Source organism: Lissotriton vulgaris, chromosome 1_1, assembly GCF_964263255.1.
Source record: "Lissotriton vulgaris chromosome 1_1, aLisVul1.2, whole genome shotgun sequence".
Lineage (NCBI taxonomy): Eukaryota > Metazoa > Chordata > Amphibia > Caudata > Salamandridae > Lissotriton > Lissotriton vulgaris.
In genome coordinates this window covers 91055284-91073451 of record NC_141685.1, presented here as the reverse complement: position 1 = coordinate 91073451, position 18168 = coordinate 91055284, and positions in this window count along the sequence as shown.

Here is an 18168-nt window from a genome sequence, read left to right as displayed (position 1 = left end):
AGGATTAAGAGGACCAATAGTAGGTGGGACAGTAACAGTAGCAGTAGCAGTAGGGGAAGTGACAACAGGCGCGGGAAGCGTGACTTGGTGACGTGGAGGGGTCGTGGCTTGGACAGTGGCTTGAACAGATGGAGCAGGCTGCTGTTATTATTATTTATTATTATTATTATTATAGGAGCTTATAGAGCGCCTGGTGACGTCTCTCGACGTGTCCCCGCGCTATGGAGAAGAGTGTTGCTTGTGTGGAGCAGAGCATCAGACAGTTTAAGTGGTGAAAAGATATGTTTTTAGATGTTTCCTGAAGAATGTTTCACTTTTTTCCTGTCTGATGTTCATAGGAAGGGTATTCCATTACTTGGCTGCGAGAATGCGAAAGGATCTACCTCCAAGTCTGGCTTTTTTTGGGCGCATGAACTTAAGCAAACCTGTTCCCTTCGAGCGAAGGGATCTGGAAGGTTCATAGGGTGAGGCTAAGTCAAGCAGATAGGAGGGGGCTCTGTGGTGAACAATTCTGTGGCACCAGAGAAGGGCTTTGAATATTATTCTCTTTTTTATGGGCAACCAATGTAGAGCATCCAAGGAAGGTTTGGAAGGAGCTCTTCGCGGAAGTCGTAGCACAAGGCGTGCTGCTGAATTTTGTAGGACCTGTAACTTCCTGATGTTTTTTTCTGAGGTTCCCAAAAGAAGCACATTCCCATAGTCAATTCGGGATGTGATGAGGGCCTGCGTCATGGTACGCCTGGAACTCAGGGGAAGAAGATCCAGGGTGCGACGGAGTGTCTTCATCACTCCGAAGCATTTTCCAACTGTTTTTTTGACATGACTGTCAAATGAAAGTTTGGTGTCAATCCAGACGCCCAAGTTCTTGGCCTCCTGACTGGGGGTGGGTAATGATCCCAGACATGAGGGCCACCAATCCTTGGTCCAGTTGGTGTTGTTCCCACCTATGACAAGTACCTCTGTTTTTGTTCCGTTTAATTTGAGGCAATGCTCGTTCATCCATGTAGCCACCTTGCACATACATGAGTTGAAGTTATCTGCCTCAGAGGAGGGGGATTGAGACAGGGAGATCAAGAGTTGAGTGTCGTCGGCGTAAGAGACAAGCTCTACGCCGAACGATTGGATCACCTCTGCCAAAGGGGACATATATAAATTGAACAGGGTGGGACTCAGGGCCGAGCCCTGAGGTACCCCCTGTTCTAAGATCAAACTTTCAGAGAGATAAATCCCTCTTTGGACCTGAAAGCTTCTGTTTGTTAAAAAAGCCTTCAGCCAGCATAGAGCCTTTGTAGTGACTCCCGCTCTGTTTAGACACTGTAGCAGTATGGAGTGAGCTACAGTGTCAAACGCGGCACTGAGGTCCAGCATGATCAAGGCCATAGTTTTGCCTTTATCAGCTCCCTCCCGCAGAGTTTCAATAGCTCTTAAGAGAGCCGTCTCTGTGGAGTAACCTGTTCTGAAACCCGATTGTGATGGGTGGAAGATATTTTGGGTTTCGAGATGGGTCATTAGTTGGGCGTTGACCACTTTCTCGGCCAACTTGGCAAGGTAGGGGAGTAGGGAAATTGGGCGAAGATTCTCCAGTATGTCCTGACTTAAATTTGGTTTTTTCTTAATGGGAAACACTATGGCTTGTTTCCAGTCAGCAGGGAGGGTGGCTGTGGAGAAAGATGTTTCCAACATAAGTCTAAAGTGTGGCTCCAGGACCGGGAGGCTAGCATTTAATATTTTCGGGGGTGCGGGGTCACGGGGAGATCCAGATTTAATCCCCTTACAAATTTTTTCCAAGATTTCAGTTGGAGGTACAGAGAAGGCACATAGGTGGATAGACGTGTTGATGTGATCTACATTCTCTGAAAAATCAATGCCAGATTTTATATTGCCAGAAAAATTAGCGTATATGTTGGTGATTTTGTCAGAAAAGTATTTCGCAATTTTATTACAGGTATCCACTGAGTCTTTCTGAGAGGTAGGGTTGGACTCGACTGTGGAGATCTCTTTATAGATTTGAAATAGCTCTTTAGAGGAGTTCTCCGCTTCCACAATGCGTGTGTTATAATAGGAGGCTTTGGACGCTCGCACCAGTTTATAGTAGTTTTTTTGAGCTGTTTTATATCTGATTTTTGTTTCTGGACAGAAATTTACACGCCAATCTCTTTCGAGTTTTTTGCATGCTGTTTTAGCAGTCTGGAGCTCTTGATTATACCAAGGGGCAGTTTTTTTTGTTCTAGTAGCATTGGTAATAGTGCGGTTGGGGGCGGTCGTGTCCAGTGCTTTAGCGATATTGTTTTGCAGCTGAGCATATACAGTCTCACTGTCATTTCCTTTTGGGAGGCCGGTGGCCTGGATTATGTGAGAGAAAGCATCTATGGAGAAATTTTTCCAACTTCTACGCTTGAAGCGCTGAGAACTTTGGTTATATAGCTCCGCCTTTTCTAGTTGAATAACTATCGGCACTATGTGATGATCAGACCAGGGGATTGGCTGAGGATCTAAGGTCTCAATACCCTTCCAATTTCCAAAAACAGGATCTAATAAATGTCCGTGTTGGTGTGTGGGGGCAGTGTTTTTTAACTCTAGTTCTAAGGTGTGTAACTCAGATCTGATTTCTGCCGCCTCTTTATTAAGTGAATCGTCAAAATGGACGTTTAGGTCACCAAGTACTAGGAGACGTGATTTTTTTATCGCCAGATGAGTAATGGCTTCAACCAAAGTAGGGGTGAAGTCATACAGTTGTCCAGGGGGCCGATACACCAGGATGCCTGAAAAGGAATGATTCGGACCAGTGGTGATTGTAAAAGTGGCCGCCTCACTGTGATCAATCAAGATATGGGAGAGGGTGCATTCTAATGGAGTCTTAGTGGCTATCGCTATGCCTCCCCCTCTACCATCTTTCCTATCCAACCTGGTAAGGGTAAAACCAGGCGGAAGAGCCTGAACGATATCGGGCTCTGAATGTTCATCCAGCCATGTTTCAGTCAGAAACAGGATTTGAATATAGTCTTCCTCGAGCAGATGAAATATTTCTAAGCTGTGTTTGCGAAGAGATCTGCAATTAAGCAGCGCAGCCTTAAGTATATTGATGTTACTGGGCAGTATCTGATTGGTGACAGGGGCAAAAGTGCAGGTGGGGCAGTTTACTAGTGACAGGGCGTGCATCGAGTGTTTGTTGCATGTCAGAGAGGTTGGACAGATATTCAGCAGGTCTTGTCTGCCATACCTTATAATTGTCGATAAGGATAAGCCAGGGGTTGTGGCCCCGCGCCCCGTCCGGCCGCGGACGGGCGCAGACGGGCTGGACTTTGGCTGGACTTCGGCGCGCTTCCGGCGCGCCCGCTGCACGCGTCCGCTGCGCGGACGCTGTCCTAAGCACATTTATCCTAAAAGGGGGAGGGGTCGCTAGAGCGCTGAGTTCAGCTCCCAGAGCCCGGATGTTAAAGGCTCCTCCTCGCCCTCCGCATCAATCGTCCATGATTGGACGCGGCGGACCGGGGCAGGAGAGGGAGAGTTAGTGTGCAGGAAGTACAAACAAAGAATTCACCACACTGAGCGTTTTAAAATTATAGCCTGGTTGCTATTTAAAAACATTCGCCGTAATAACAGCGCGCACAGTGTCCCTCAAATGCTGCAATTAATAGCGCCGAGTGAAGGGGGCTGCCTCTGCCACCGGCAACACACTGCTCCACAGCGAGCGCGAAATCCCTGCAATTTAAATACCCTCGTCAGTTTCAGCGTCGCTAGAGCGCTGAGTTCAGCTCCCAGAGCCGGATGTTAAAGGCTCCTCCTCGCCCTCCGCATCAATCGTCCATGATTGGACGCGGCGGACCGGGGCGGGAGAGGGAGAGTTAGTGTGCAGGAAGTACAAACAAAGAATTCACCACACTGAGCGTTTTAAAATTATAGCCTGGTTGCTATTTAAAAACATTCGCCGTAATAACAGCGCGCACAGTGTCCCTCAAATGCTGCAATTAATAGCGCCGAGTGAAGGGGGCTGCCTCTGCCACCGGCAACACACTGCTCCACAGCGAGCGCGAAATCCCTGCAATTTAAATACCCTCGTCAGTTTCAGCGTCGCTAGAGCGCTGAGTTCAGCTCCCAGAGCCCGGATGTTAAAGGCTCCTCCTCGCCCTCCGCATCAATCGTCCATGATTGGACGCGGCGGACCGGGGCGGGAGAGGGAGAGTTAGTGTGCAGGAAGTACAAACAAAGAATTCACCACACTGAGCGTTTTAAAATTATAGCCTGGTTGCTATTTAAAAACATTCGCCGTAATAACAGCGCGCACAGTGTCCCTCAAATGCTGCAATTAATAGCGCCGAGTGAAGGGGGCTGCCTCTGCCACCGGCAACACACTGCTCCACAGCGAGCGCGAAATCCCTGCAACTGTGCATTATTAACGGGTGGTACGGGTACGTTAGTATATGCTGGAGCAACATCATCTAAATAGGAAGAAAGGAAAATATCTGCTGCGGTTTGGTTATGACGGAGTTTAGTCGGGACCAATGGTGGTGGCAAGTTACGTGTTACTTCCGGGGTCGCCTTGGGCAAGCCCTCGGCAAGAACTGGATACAGTCCTGTAATAAGGGCGTTTCTTTGTCTGTCTTGTTGTTCTATTCTGACTCGTTCCCCTTCTTCTAGTAACTCTTTTTCTCTAGCTTTTTCGGATTCTTCTCTACTTCTCTCTGCTTTCCTGATTTCTTTCTCATTTCTTCTATGAGCTTCTTTGCGCCATAATTCTATGGCATTTTTCTGGGATTGTCTGGCTTTCTTCTTCCATAATGCTTCTTCTACTCTCATGATGCATTCAGCATCCCATGTCCCTGAGACAGGCCATCTAAACTTCTCTTCCAGACCCTTGGTGTAGTCCACCCACAAATCTAGATACAGTATGGCATCTAAGCCATGCTTATTATACATAAAATGTCCAGGAGTGTCCCTAGGCGGGACGGGAACTGCTTCTTCGAGTATCCCTTTCCTAGTTCCTATCTGACGTAATTTCGAGAACAGTGGCATATCGAGACTGAATTGAACGTGAACACAATAAACACAGTAATGAATAGAAAACAATCATTCATACCACAACATGAAACACATTAAAACATTTTCGAACAGTTACTACCTAGTACATGAAAACACAATACTGAAAAATTCTCGAGATTCTAGAATACTGGATGGATTACTAGATGCACTGAATTACTAGATGCACTGCTAGAACAGTACAGACCGGTCCCGTAAAGAGACACGTGTTGTCGTATCTACCTAAGTAAACACGTCCGGACCAGGTCTGTGTACCCAGACCTGTCTTGACCGGGCACAAATTAATGAACCCGTCTAGATGCGTTCCCAATAACGGTACTCACCGGGAAGCAGAAACTGAAGGCCTCGGAAACTGGACTGGACTGGACTGCGTCAGGTGACGATTCTCCTACACATGCGCTTCGGAACAGGTGGGCCTCTGGATACCTCGGACTTTGCTCTCTCGACTAGGGGCTCTGGTCGGGATCCTCCGCATTCCTCACCGCCTCTTCTGGATGCTGGGTCGCAGTCACCGTCTCCTCCGTAGGCCCGAGGGAGAATAGCAGGAAAACCCGCAGAAGTGCACTGGTTCCGTCGCTGCTGCAGAAGGGGTCAAGGCCTACGGGACATCGCCGGCGAGTGGGGAAGGGGGGGGTCCCTATTCGGGCTCCAATTTATGTGGTAAATAAAATTACCGTATCATTTTTCCATACAATTAAAAGTAAAAGGATAGCTCAAGTAATGAGAGGCAGAGTCCATGGAATCTGAGTCATACGGGCTTTAATGAAAATAATACCTCGAGGTATGGACATCGAGTTCCATCACCACGAAGGTTCAGGAAGGGATATTCAACTTTTTATTAACATCACACATTATATATAGTAAAACAGTATACTTGATTCAAATGCAGTAGCCGTAACAGGTGAAAAGAGAGAGATAAGAACACATGTGCGTAACAGGAGGCGTGTAAGAAGGCGTACACATGGGCGCATACTTGACGTGTCAGAGAAACGTCACATGAAACGTCACAAGTGGGTGGATGCTTAGTGAAGTCGCAGAGTCGGCAGAAACTTCTGACCTAGATGCGCGTGCAACTGAGCATGACGTGTACCTGGGGAGAACTGGGGGCTTTGACCTTTGCACGAGTAGAGGAGACTGATGTCTGGGGTGTCAGAACGACCTGCACCTATAGCATATCTGGTATCTCATGTTTGGAGGATGTAGTGTCTGAAGTAAAAGGTCTCTCGGGCAGAGGCCGTTCATCACTGAATGTTAGTGCGTGCATATGAATCTTCATGTAGAGTGCGGGGGCCATGGGCCTACCATGGTAACGGGAGCAGTAAATTACTTGCATGGAGACAGGAAGGCAGGGCCCTTTGCTCTGCAGCCGGGAATATGTTTACCTATTTCACTAGACTGGAATGTGTTTTCGCGGAGGCTGAACAGATAACTGTAGGCAAAATAACGTTTTGGCAGGCAAGCAGGCCGAGCCGGGCACCACTCGTCTGTGCAGGATGTAAGGTAGAGGTCAGGGATGCATACCTAAACTGCAGCTTTCAGAGGCAGAAAATGAACTTGGAGACTCGTTAAGGGCCTGGCTTGACTGGGCCAGGAAACATGGAGAAAACGAAAAAGTGTACCATATAAAGACGATGGCACCATAGGCAAAGAAGCCTAATGAACAGGATTTTTATGCATGACTGGATAGCTGACATATTAAGGATGGACGCAAATCCATATGCGTCTTTCTAGCATGAACAGAACAGAAGTTACACGACATACATGGAACATGGGTGCATGGATAGGGTGCGAGTGGGGGACATATTGACTACCTGAAAATTTCTATTACCTCCGAGACCAGATCTTATCTTTTTATAACTACTCTCTAATGACACTGTTTTGCATACGTTTAACTGTTTACTGGTCGCTGTTAGCCTCAGGTCAAGCTGGGATGAACTTCTGTACTGTAATTCACGAATTTTTATCTTGCGTTTTGATTAACCTAGACATATTATATTTGTCAATCTGTAACTTGGAAGATGGTTTATCATTTTGTAAATGACTTTTATTGTTTTCTTTTATAAAACCGAATAAGGTTTGTTGATAATAATCACTAGGGGATTAATTTACAGGGTAGCATGGTATCCATCACAATAACTCCAGGAGTCAGAGTCCACACAATGTACATGCTTTGTTTCCCCTACTTCCAACCTTACATATACCTCCAATCACCTGCCTAAACCTCTTCCTGCTGATGCCAATGTCGTCCTCCGTCATCCCGCAGACTATATTTTTGGCCCCTTTCTAAGCGCTCATACAATAAAAATGCTGCAGTTGTAAATACATATCAACTACCATTTGTTGTGTTTGAAACATTTTATTGAATAATAAAACCTAATAAGCATAAGCCGATTATTAAAGCAAAACAAAATATCAGTTGCTATACACATAAGAGACAAAAGTTATACATAAAAATTAAAATACTGTAACACAGCAAAGTTATGTAGAGCTCAATTATTAATTTCGGGCAATCTTTAAAGTTCAACAATAGAAACGTTCATGAAGAACAAGAAATACTAATTATTTTTTAAGCAATAAAGTCTGCACACTAAAATACTACGAGAAATGTATTGAACAATGAACATTTCATGTGTAATTTGAATTCAATTTGAATATTTTTACCTCCTCAGCATTATTTGACTCATGATTACAACCTGAATGCTTTCTGGAAAGGAACCGCCTAATGGGGTTCAAAATCACATCTTTTCTAACAATAGGATTCAAATGATAAACTGGAATTTCAATTCAATTTATTGATTTAGGCCTTTTTGGAAATCAACAATTTTAAATATATACAAAATCCATACATTTTTGTGAAATTGTCACCTAAACTTTAATTCAATCCACCTTCTAATCAAACACTTCCCATTCCAGCAAGCATCACAGGACCACTTGTTGTTATCTTCTTAATTAGTGATAATTTTTCGGATGGCAACAACAATAAATATGTTTAGAATTTTACCTCCGAAAGAAAAAACATACCGTTTCTGAATCATGGTGCACAATAAAATGTAGGAACAGAAGGGCATCTTTTGGTGTAGCATTCATTAAGGTTTGGCCAGGCTTGAAACTAGAATTCCTGATTTTTTTGACATTTAAATGTAATATTTTAAAAGAGTTCAAACAGACCCAGCACGTGGTCCGCGAAAATAGAAGATGAGTGAAAATGTGCTGATAACTAATCTATTAATGTAAAATACAGTGGTCAGGCAATGCTTGTGGATATAATCTATTCAGATTTTAACTCCATAGTTTGTTCAATAAATTGACTGAGCATAATACTTGAAGGTCCATCTCTCATATCAGTTATATTACAGTTTTAGTTGCGATAACACTAATAGAGATCATTGATAAATAGAGTTTAAAAGCCATGGTTAGATTTGATCCTTCGTCTAAATCTAGATTATTGTCTGCAACAGACACCAGTACAAACAGATCAAATCTAAAAGGATTGGATATGTTTATTATAGCGCTTAAGAGTAAACCTAGAAAACGCGTAGACCGACGCGTAGGCCAACGGACAGAGAGAAGGCGAAGAGCGATGATGCATCTTTGCCTTCTTTTTGTGCATCAACTTACTTGAGGAGTGCAAAGGCTTCGAAGAGGAATGGTGATGACTCAGTGACCTTCCTCTCGATGGGGACTTAGAGCTGCGCGGAGTGGACTGCCGGGCCTCCAAATGTTTTCGGGACCATTCCTGCAAAGACTTCAGGTTCATGGCTGGGCAGTCGGAGCACAACTTCGCATCGTGATTGCGCTCCAGGAACCAAAGGCACACGAGATGCGGAGCGGTGGCAGACATCAACTTGTGTCCAGAGTCACAGGGCTTGAAGCCGGTCCGACGATGGGACATCCCTCGTGCTACCAGAAGTCAAGACTGAAAAAAAGAGGTCGACTAAAGTCGAAAAAGGGTTTGGTCAAAAACTGACTAAAAGGCATGCCCTCTCCAGATCTGGGTTGGCTGGGGCGGAAAAAGACGGACATCAGAGCGCAAGTGTGGCGTCTAAGTAGACACTGCGACGTCATCCCAGCGACTACGACGCCGGAAACGGAGTCGACGGACCCCACCTACTGAAGCGCAGGTGTACTGCTAAGAAAACATTTCTCTGGATCCAGTCTGAAGCTTGGGGGTAATTCTAAGGTAAGGAATCTATAACTAATAGTCTCTTTCAGATAGAAGCATCCTGGGACCAGTTTCAGGGTAAAACCCCTCATCGGCTAGGCTAGCTTGAATCCAGTGGCAAAGTAAGCAAGGGACCCATGTCTGGGCGTACCCTGCCAACTTAGGGCAAACAAAGCAAACACAAGGAGATGATGAAGGAACAGATGAAACTTTTCAGACACTCATCCCCAGTCACAGATCTGGGTTGAATCTATCATCGTTCTTAAGCTCACTTCTCCACCCTAGTTCAAGCCCAGCCATATAAAAATCAGTCTTAACCCTGTGTCTCATGGGAACAGTCCAGACCGAACTGCCAAGTCAGGTCTCAACTGGACTGGAAATAAGCATCCTGCGATTCAAGCTAGCCTGGCTGATAACGGGTGTTAATCTGAAAACGGTCCCAGGATGCTGGTTTCCGGTCAATGGAAGACCTGGCTTGGCAGTACAGTCTGGACTGTTCCCATGAGGCACAGGGTCAAGCCTGATTTGCATATGGCCTGGTCTGAACTGGGGGTGGAGAAGTGAGATAAAGAACGACAACAGATTCAACCCAGATCTGTGACTGGGGGTGAGTGTCTGAAAAGTTTCAGCACTCCGTCCATCATCTCCTTGTGTTTGCTGGTAAAACTTATTTCAAAAAGCAAACAAGTCTGCTCTAAAGTACGTGCAACTAAAAAAAAGAATAAAATCACAATGGAAACCTTTACATACTTTCAAATGAGGTTGCATAAACACAGAGAAATAAAAAAGGGCAAGATCAACCACCTGCAAAGAAAGGGAAACCAAAAATATTTGAAGCAAATTTGTACAAACCGAGTATAACTATAGGTGCAGAGAAGTTCATTGCAGTCAAAGAGAATAAGATCAGGTGACAAGGGGAAGATGAATTTCAAATACAACTTCTGCCTTATGGTAACCCAACTGGATTAGGAAAACGTCAGAGTAAAAGGGCGTAAGGAAAGTCCGAATTCATACCAAAATCACCCTCAGCAAAATAGGGAAATAAACACTGAAACCTATGCACTATGCAACACTGGTGGTGCCAAAGAATGGAAAAAATTGAACAATTTGCAAAAAATTCACAAAGGAGGGTGCAAATAAATCAACTGGGAGAAAAAAATGAAACCTTGTCAATTCACGTTCTTAGAAAAGGTTTTTAAAAACACCAAAAAAAAGAACAGTGCAAACAGGAATACAGTGGACACATAAGAACTCATGATGTAAAAAGGATGAAACATGAATGTATGGGCTCAAAATCACAACAGACTCCTCACCCCAAAAATAACAAACACCTACATTTTTTAAATGGCTTTTGGTTTAATTTTATAAAATGTGCAGCAGGTGTCTTCAACCAGTCAATCGCGAGCTACCAGTAGCTCCCAGACACCACTGCATTAACTCACAGGTTTGAGTTAATTTTTAAATAAGAACAAGGTCATATTTTCCTTTTAAAGTTAAGGGAAGGCTGTGTTTATTATATATTATTATCATCAGGCTGCAGCTAGCAGAGTCTGATAATGTAAATGTAATTTTTTTCTTTACCAAGCACACGATTACCAAAAAGGCATCTTGGCACTCATGTCATTTTAAACCTGACAGTACAGGATGTAAAATACCTAAACATTTGCCTAGCTGTTAGATGAGAACATTAAACTATGGGCTGAAAAGAAAAGTCTTAAGTTCCTTCCTGAACTTCAATAGTTTAGGCTGACCTCAAATGATTGGATAGAGCTCCACCATCTGGAGGTGGAGTAGGAGAAACGTTTTCCTCCCCAATGGACACTTTTTATTCTGGGTACACATACATAGTATTGCTGGGCCATAGAGTACGAGAAGGAGAATATCATTTGAGCATCTTGTAGGAAGCGAGGGCCAACCTGATGCAGTGTCTTATGGGCACAGCATGAGGCTTTGAATTTAATTCTTGTCCTAATAGGCAGCCGATGGAGGTCTTAAATGGCTTCAAAGGCTGAGCAGAACTTAAGGAGGTTCTTCGGCACTCTTGCTGCCACATTTTGGACTGTTTGCAACTTATTGAGAAGACAACTGGGAGCCCTTATAAAGAACTATATAATAATCCATTTTAGATACGACAAGAGCCAGGATAACACTTTTCCTAAGCTTCATGGGAAGGAAGGTCAAGATTTTCTTAGAATGTTTTAACATAAGGAAACAGGAAGAGGTTACCTGATTGGAGTGGTCAATAAAAGTGAGTTTTGAGTCAAAGACGACTACCCACATTTCTAGCCTTCTGGACTGGGGCTGGAAGGGGCTCGAGACTGTGTGTCCACCAAAAGGTGTTCCAGAAGGAGGAATCCTTACCAAATAGCACTAACTCTGTTTTTTCTGCATCCAATTTTAAGAAATTCTACTGCATCCAATTAGCGATGCTAGTCATAGTCGTTCTAAAATCGTTTGCCTCGTTTTCGGGTTCTGCAGTAACCGATACCACTATTTGGGTATCACTGGCATAAAAGAATGAGGAGAACCACTAGGATCGAATTAGTTCAATTAATGGAGTGCTGTAGGCATTAGGCAAAGTCAGACTTATTGAAGAGCCCCGAAACCCCACAAGGAAGTGAAAATGGGGCAGAGGTAAAATCTTCCAAAGGTACCAATTGCCCTCTGTTTGACAAAAAGAATCTGGTAAGTTTGAGAGCAGTACTGTTGATGCTTACACTTTCTAAACGGCTTACCAAAGAGAAATGGTTAACCGTATCAAATATGGCCGAAAGATCCAATGAGATCAAGGCTGCATTAATCTTCTCTATCCACAATGGATCTGATCTCTTCAGTTGCTGCCAATAAGGTTGACTCTGTACAGTAGTAAGGTTTAAACCAATGTTGAACAGGATCCAGACAGTCGGTATTTTCAAAGAAGTTGGTGATCTCCTGATTCATGGCCTTTTCTAAAATTTAATCAGGAAGAAGAAAGACCAATTTGGATCAGTAGTTCTTTACATCTGAGGGATCATGGGAAGGAGTCTTTAGAAGTGGCAAAATCGATGCCTTTTTCCAAGAATCTGGAAAAAAGACGTACTTGAGCACCACTGTAATAACAAAATGAGATGAGCAGAAATGGTAGCTGAAACCGAATGAAGGGCGAGAATCTGCAGGTCTCTTCAGAAAGTGGGGTGAATGTACTCATTACCAGGAAACCGTAAGTTAGTTTATTCACCGTACGTTCCTCCACTGTATCTGTCCCTAAAGATGATCTGGTGTTATCTTAAAATCCAGGAATATTTTATTTACTTTGGAAAAACATTTTTTGTCTAGTTCATCACAGCTTTTTGGCTGGGAGTTGCTAAATTTTTATAACCAAAGGATGAAAGTGATTTAACTGTGTCGAACAATAGGCTGTAACTCTTCCTCCAAAATTGTTATTGGTGCCTACATTTTCTTTTACATTTCTTGAGATCATAGGAGTACCATGGCGCGGAAGGCGCAGACAGATCATTAGACTTCAATCTAAGAGGCCCTACTTGACAAACTGTCTGGTAACAATGCGCGAGATGATTAGCCTTGAGTAGCTCAAGACTTTCACTGATCAGAAGTGGCTCTCACTTCAGAAAAGGTTGAATACTACTGTTGTAAACACTTAATATCCCCCAAATCAAATAATTTGAAAAATGCAACCAAAAAAAGAAATGTGCTACAAAACAAAGCGTTTCCGTTGGGCCAGTCCTGTGAAAGGGGGCCCGGTTTCACACTTGCAACGATTGTCTAGGATAAATAAGATAGGCATGATGCAAATTGTGAAAGGGAGATGGGCAAGCATGTTAATTCCACCCTTTGCAAGTGGGAGTTCAAAAATATGTATCCAGCCCACAAGGTTCTGAGTTTCCCAGAAGTGTACTGAACCCCAGACTGACTGGAGTCTTGAAGCTGCAAGAGTATATTGTAGTGACCAGACAGCCCAAGAGCTCTAGAACCAGCAGAATCTACTCTCCAAGACTCTACACAAAAAGGAGTTAGAATAGCCTTGCCCTTTTCCATGCCACCCTACCCCATAGCACTGCCACCAACTCAACCCACCACCATAGCCCATTTCCCCAAAACACTGCCATCATCCGTTCCTGCAAAACACTGGCCCTTTCTGCTTGCCCTAAAGCTACTCCCCCACACTGCAATCTACCCTCAAAACACTACATGGCTACACTGTCTGCTTCTACCATAACACTGCCCTCTATCCTGCCACCCCCACCCAAACTGACCCCTACCCAACCATTGCCCCTATTGCCAAACACTAGCCTCTACACTCACAATTGTATCCTGAAAACACTGGACCTCCAGCACCAAAACACTATTGAGATAAAGCTGGATGAGAAGGGGTGAGTGGGAGCCACCAAAGAAAGGCCAGAGGGCTCAACCAGTTTTTTTTTTCAAGCAGCGGACGGGGCACTGGCGTGTTTGGTGGGCCCCTTTAGAAAAATATTGGCCCACTGGGCCCGGTGTTCCACTACATTTAAATCTTGCCTTGTCCCCGGTCCCACCACATCCCCCATGGGAGCTGGACCCCTGCATTAATATACTGCCCCGTCTCAGGGGCCATCATGCTGGTTTGCCCATGCCCCCTTCGATATCCTTGCCTAGGACACCCACAGCCCTTGGCGAAGATAAGGAAGCTGTAGGAGTGGAGGAGACAGGTGCACACTGCTTCAGCATGCCAGTATAACACACCTGATCTTTTTTTCGGTGCCCCGTTCTCCAACGTACAGTCTGTTCTCTCCTCTGGCGGAGAAGAGTCCAAGCTGCCGCCAGGAAGGTCCTCTGGTCCTACTGTCTGGTGGTGGAGTCCGAAGCCCTCCAGATGAATGCAAAACAGCAGGCAGGACGGTGAGGAGTAAATAAACAAAGAACACATCACTTGCCTGCTGCTGAGACTCCTCCTTTTATTGGCCCATTGGCGAGCGCTGGATCAATTCAAGGACGAGGTAGCATTCACTGGCATTTTTTTGAAAAATGCAGACTTGTTACAAAACTGGCGATTTTTTTTGCACATCGCTAAATCCTGGAGGGTCTCAATGACAATGCTCCCAAACATAATCATGCCCTGTGGGAAACAGTGGCCCAAACTCTGCCGGCGAACACAGGCTATTCAGGATAGATGTGTGGCAGCAAAGTTTGCACTATGTTGTGACTTGGACATAGCCTATTGCCTGAGTCAAGCGATTGGCATGAGTGTGGAACTTCGGTGCATTGCCTGGATTAGGTCTATACGCTTCTATAAAGATACCCAAGCATCGTTAATGGACAAGCTATTCGATGGCTCTCACCTTTTAAGCAAGAAAGCGGACTAGGCCCCAGACAGATTCCTTGGGTCTGTCTGCCTCCGCCACGCAATTTCATCACAAATCTCGTCCCCTTTTGGTTCCTGTAGGGTTTTTCAATACTGCCAGCGCCAGACCCTGCTGCAAAAGCAGCAGGTCTCCCAGTTCTTTCATGGCCATGGCACATAAAGGCAATGTCCAGGACATCATGCCACTGAGTGACCTGCCTCTACAACTGGTGCTGCTGCAAAACCTCTTTATGTCATTCCAGACACTGACTCACCCTATTGTAGGCAGCATCCAACATTTTCTCCAATTAATTAGATTATGCTAGTGGCAGACCCCTCTCCCTATTCCACCTAGACTTAACAGTGGCGACGGAAGTATCACATCTGGGATGGGAAGGCCATATGGAAAACAGAGATTAGGGAACCCTCATCACCAGCAGAGACCCAACTCCACATCAAGCTATTGGAGTTGCGAGCATTTCACTTGGCGGTGGAGGTCTTCCTGCCCACCATCACAGGAGGGCGGGTGCAGTTTCTCACAGACAAGACAGTCAATGACGATGGTTTCATCAGGAAGAGTCACACTTGAACTTGTTTGACAGCGAGCCGAGGATTCACTGGCTGCAGTTGTTTGGTCCGGCGAACGGGCGCTGGAACTGCTTAGTTGAACGTGAGTTCCTCCCAGGTACGCTGCCCCGAGATACAGAAGAATCCTTACTAGGTTGTATTGAATATAGTTGAGAAGCATATTGGAGAGGCGGCGATGTACCGTCCTGATGAGACCACGGTAATTAACTGGAACGGTCGAAACATCAACTATACAGGGACTATTTCATAAAATTATGTCTTCTAAGAATATCTTTGCTTAACTTGTATTGTACAAAAATATTTACACCCCTGTTTCTGTGTACAAAATGTGGATCAGACTGTTTTATCATCATATCACTTTCATCTTGAGCACTGCGCAGTCATCACTCATCGATTTATATATACACTATATATACACTTGCTGCTGAGAATGCAATTAGAATTTTTGGAAATGAAAAGGCCTCATCTGAATTCTAATCATGATAAAAATGGTGTATTAATATCTGCCCAGGGCCTGCATATGTGATACAGACCTGTGAGATAATGAACTCATAAACCCCTGTAGTTGTTCACAGTGCGCACGGGAAGTGCTTCTATGTGTCTACGCTTGTCACATCTGGAACAGAATGATGTCGACACTGAGCTGCATGATGTCTCCTACTGCACGCAGCAGGACTGCTTTAAAGTTTGAGGATCCAGCCTGGCATGTTGGGAATATTCACAAGGTGAGGAATCTGCAGGTAAAGGAGTATCCACCAAGAAAAAGCGTTACCAAAGGCAAGTAACTGGTTTGTTATGTTTTCCTGCTGTTGTATATTATCTAATTCTGGGTGGTGAACTCCGCTGGCGGAGTTTTCCGAACTCTGCTCCGTGAAGCGTAGCAAGGTTTTTTCAATGCTCATGCTCTTTAACGTCATGTGCTGGAGCGAGGAAAATCCACCTTCTGATGAGGTCAAGTTGGCGAGCAAAATAGACCTCCTGGCAAGATTTCTCAAAGAGGGTCGTCGGATTTCTCAATGCGAGTGGTTGTGGCAGGTCACAACCACTCGCGTTGAGAAACCTTCCTTCGCATTGACAAAGCTGCCGCTCGAGTAGAAGCAGCTGCACCCTCTTGTGCTGCACATGGTGCCATTCGTGTTTATTTTTACAGGGCGGGACAAACACCAGGAGATCAAAATCACCACCAACGGCATGACCCTTACGAACTCCGCTGCTCGCGGAGCTCCGCGTAGACCACCAGAGTTTTTTTGTCACTTCGCGGAGTTCTTCATTGAGGAACTCCGCCTAGGCTTAATCTTATCATGAAAATATAGATTTCAGTCAGTTACGAAACAAGGGTGAGTAGAAACCTTCTTGGGTAGAGTAAAATATTTATAAGACATTAATATTGCGATTTTTTGGGAAATTATTTGATTTTTGCGAGTACTAACACTTCTCTGTGCCACGTAAAGACCTTGAGAGTTTTGTAACTTATAGATACTCAAATTGTGGATTCTGTTGCAATTAAAAATATTTCAAGGCCTGAAATTTCTTTGGAAGTTGCATGCGGGCAGCCTAAGTTATCCTGCAAGAGTTTCTTGATGAATCCTATTGCAACTACAATATGTACTCTCTCATGTAAAGTCAGCTTAGAAGCTTTTCTGCAACTCAAGATATGCCTTACTTTCCACCTGGTGTGGATGCATTTCTCATGTTTGGCGAGATCTCCTTTCTGAGTATAACGTTTCTGGCTTTCCCCTCCTGTATAAGGCTTTAGTTCAGTGTGAAGTCTCTCCTGTGAAGTGAGATTGTATTCGTGATTAAACCTTATCTGACATTCAGAACACACATAAGGCTTTTTTCCCCGGTGTGAGTTCGCTCATGACAAGTGAGAAGTAATTTGTAACCAAATCTTTGCTTGCATTTCAAGCACTCATAAGGTTTTTCCCCAGAGTGAGATCTCTCATGAAGCATAACACTGTCTTTCAGATTCAAGCTTTTATGGCATAAGGATTTTCTCCAGTGTGGAGTTTCTCAAGGTGAGATAGTTTTTTTCTCTGCAGCTTTTCTGGCATTCAGAGCACTCATAGGGTTTTCATCAGTATGGAGTCGCTTATGGTTAGTGAGGCTGTGCTTATCAAATAGGAATTTCTGGCATTCACAGCGTTGGTAATGTTTTTCCCCTGTGTGCGTCTGCTCATGTAGAGTGAGATTGAGTTTAAAATTGATGCTTTTCTGGCATTCGGAATTATTTTGATGGTGTGTTTTCTTATGGCGCTTGTAACCATCTCTACCTCTGAATTTTAGTTCACTGATCAATTTATTTCTCCAGTGTGGATTTTCACATGTTCAGTGAGATGAGATTTTTGTCTGAAACATTTTTGGCATTCAGAGCACTGATAAGGTTTTTCACCAGTGTGGATTCTTATATGGTAAGTGAGACTCCTTTTTTTACTGAAACATTTATGGCATTCAGAGCACTGATAAGGTTTTTCCCCTGTGTGGGTTCTTATATGATGAGTGAGACTGTTTTTTCCAATGAAACATTTGTGGCATTCAGAGCACTGATAAGGTTTTTCCCCAGTGTGGGTTCTTATATGCTGAGTGAGACTTCTTTTTTGAATGAAACATATCTGGCATTCAGAGCACTGATAAGGTTTTTCCCCAGTGTGGGTTCTTACATGATGAATGAGACTGTTTTTTGTACTGAAACATTTTTGGCATTCAGAGCACTGATAAGGTTTTTCCCCAGTATGGGTTCTTATATGCTGAGTGAGACTGCTTTTTTCACTGAAACATTTGTCGCATTCAGTGCACTGATAACGTTTTACCCAAGTGTGGGTCCTTGTATGTTTAGTGAGTCTCATTTTGTCAATGAAACATCTCTGGCATTCAGAGCACTGATAAGGTTTTTCGCCAGTGTGGACTCTCACATGTGCAGTTAGAAGTGATTTAAGTTTGAAATCTTTTGGGCATTCAGAGCACTGATAAGGTTTTTCCACAGTGTGGGTTATTGTATGTCGAGAAAGACTTCCTTTGTCACTGAAACATTTCTGGCATTCAGAGCACTGATAAGGTTTTTCCC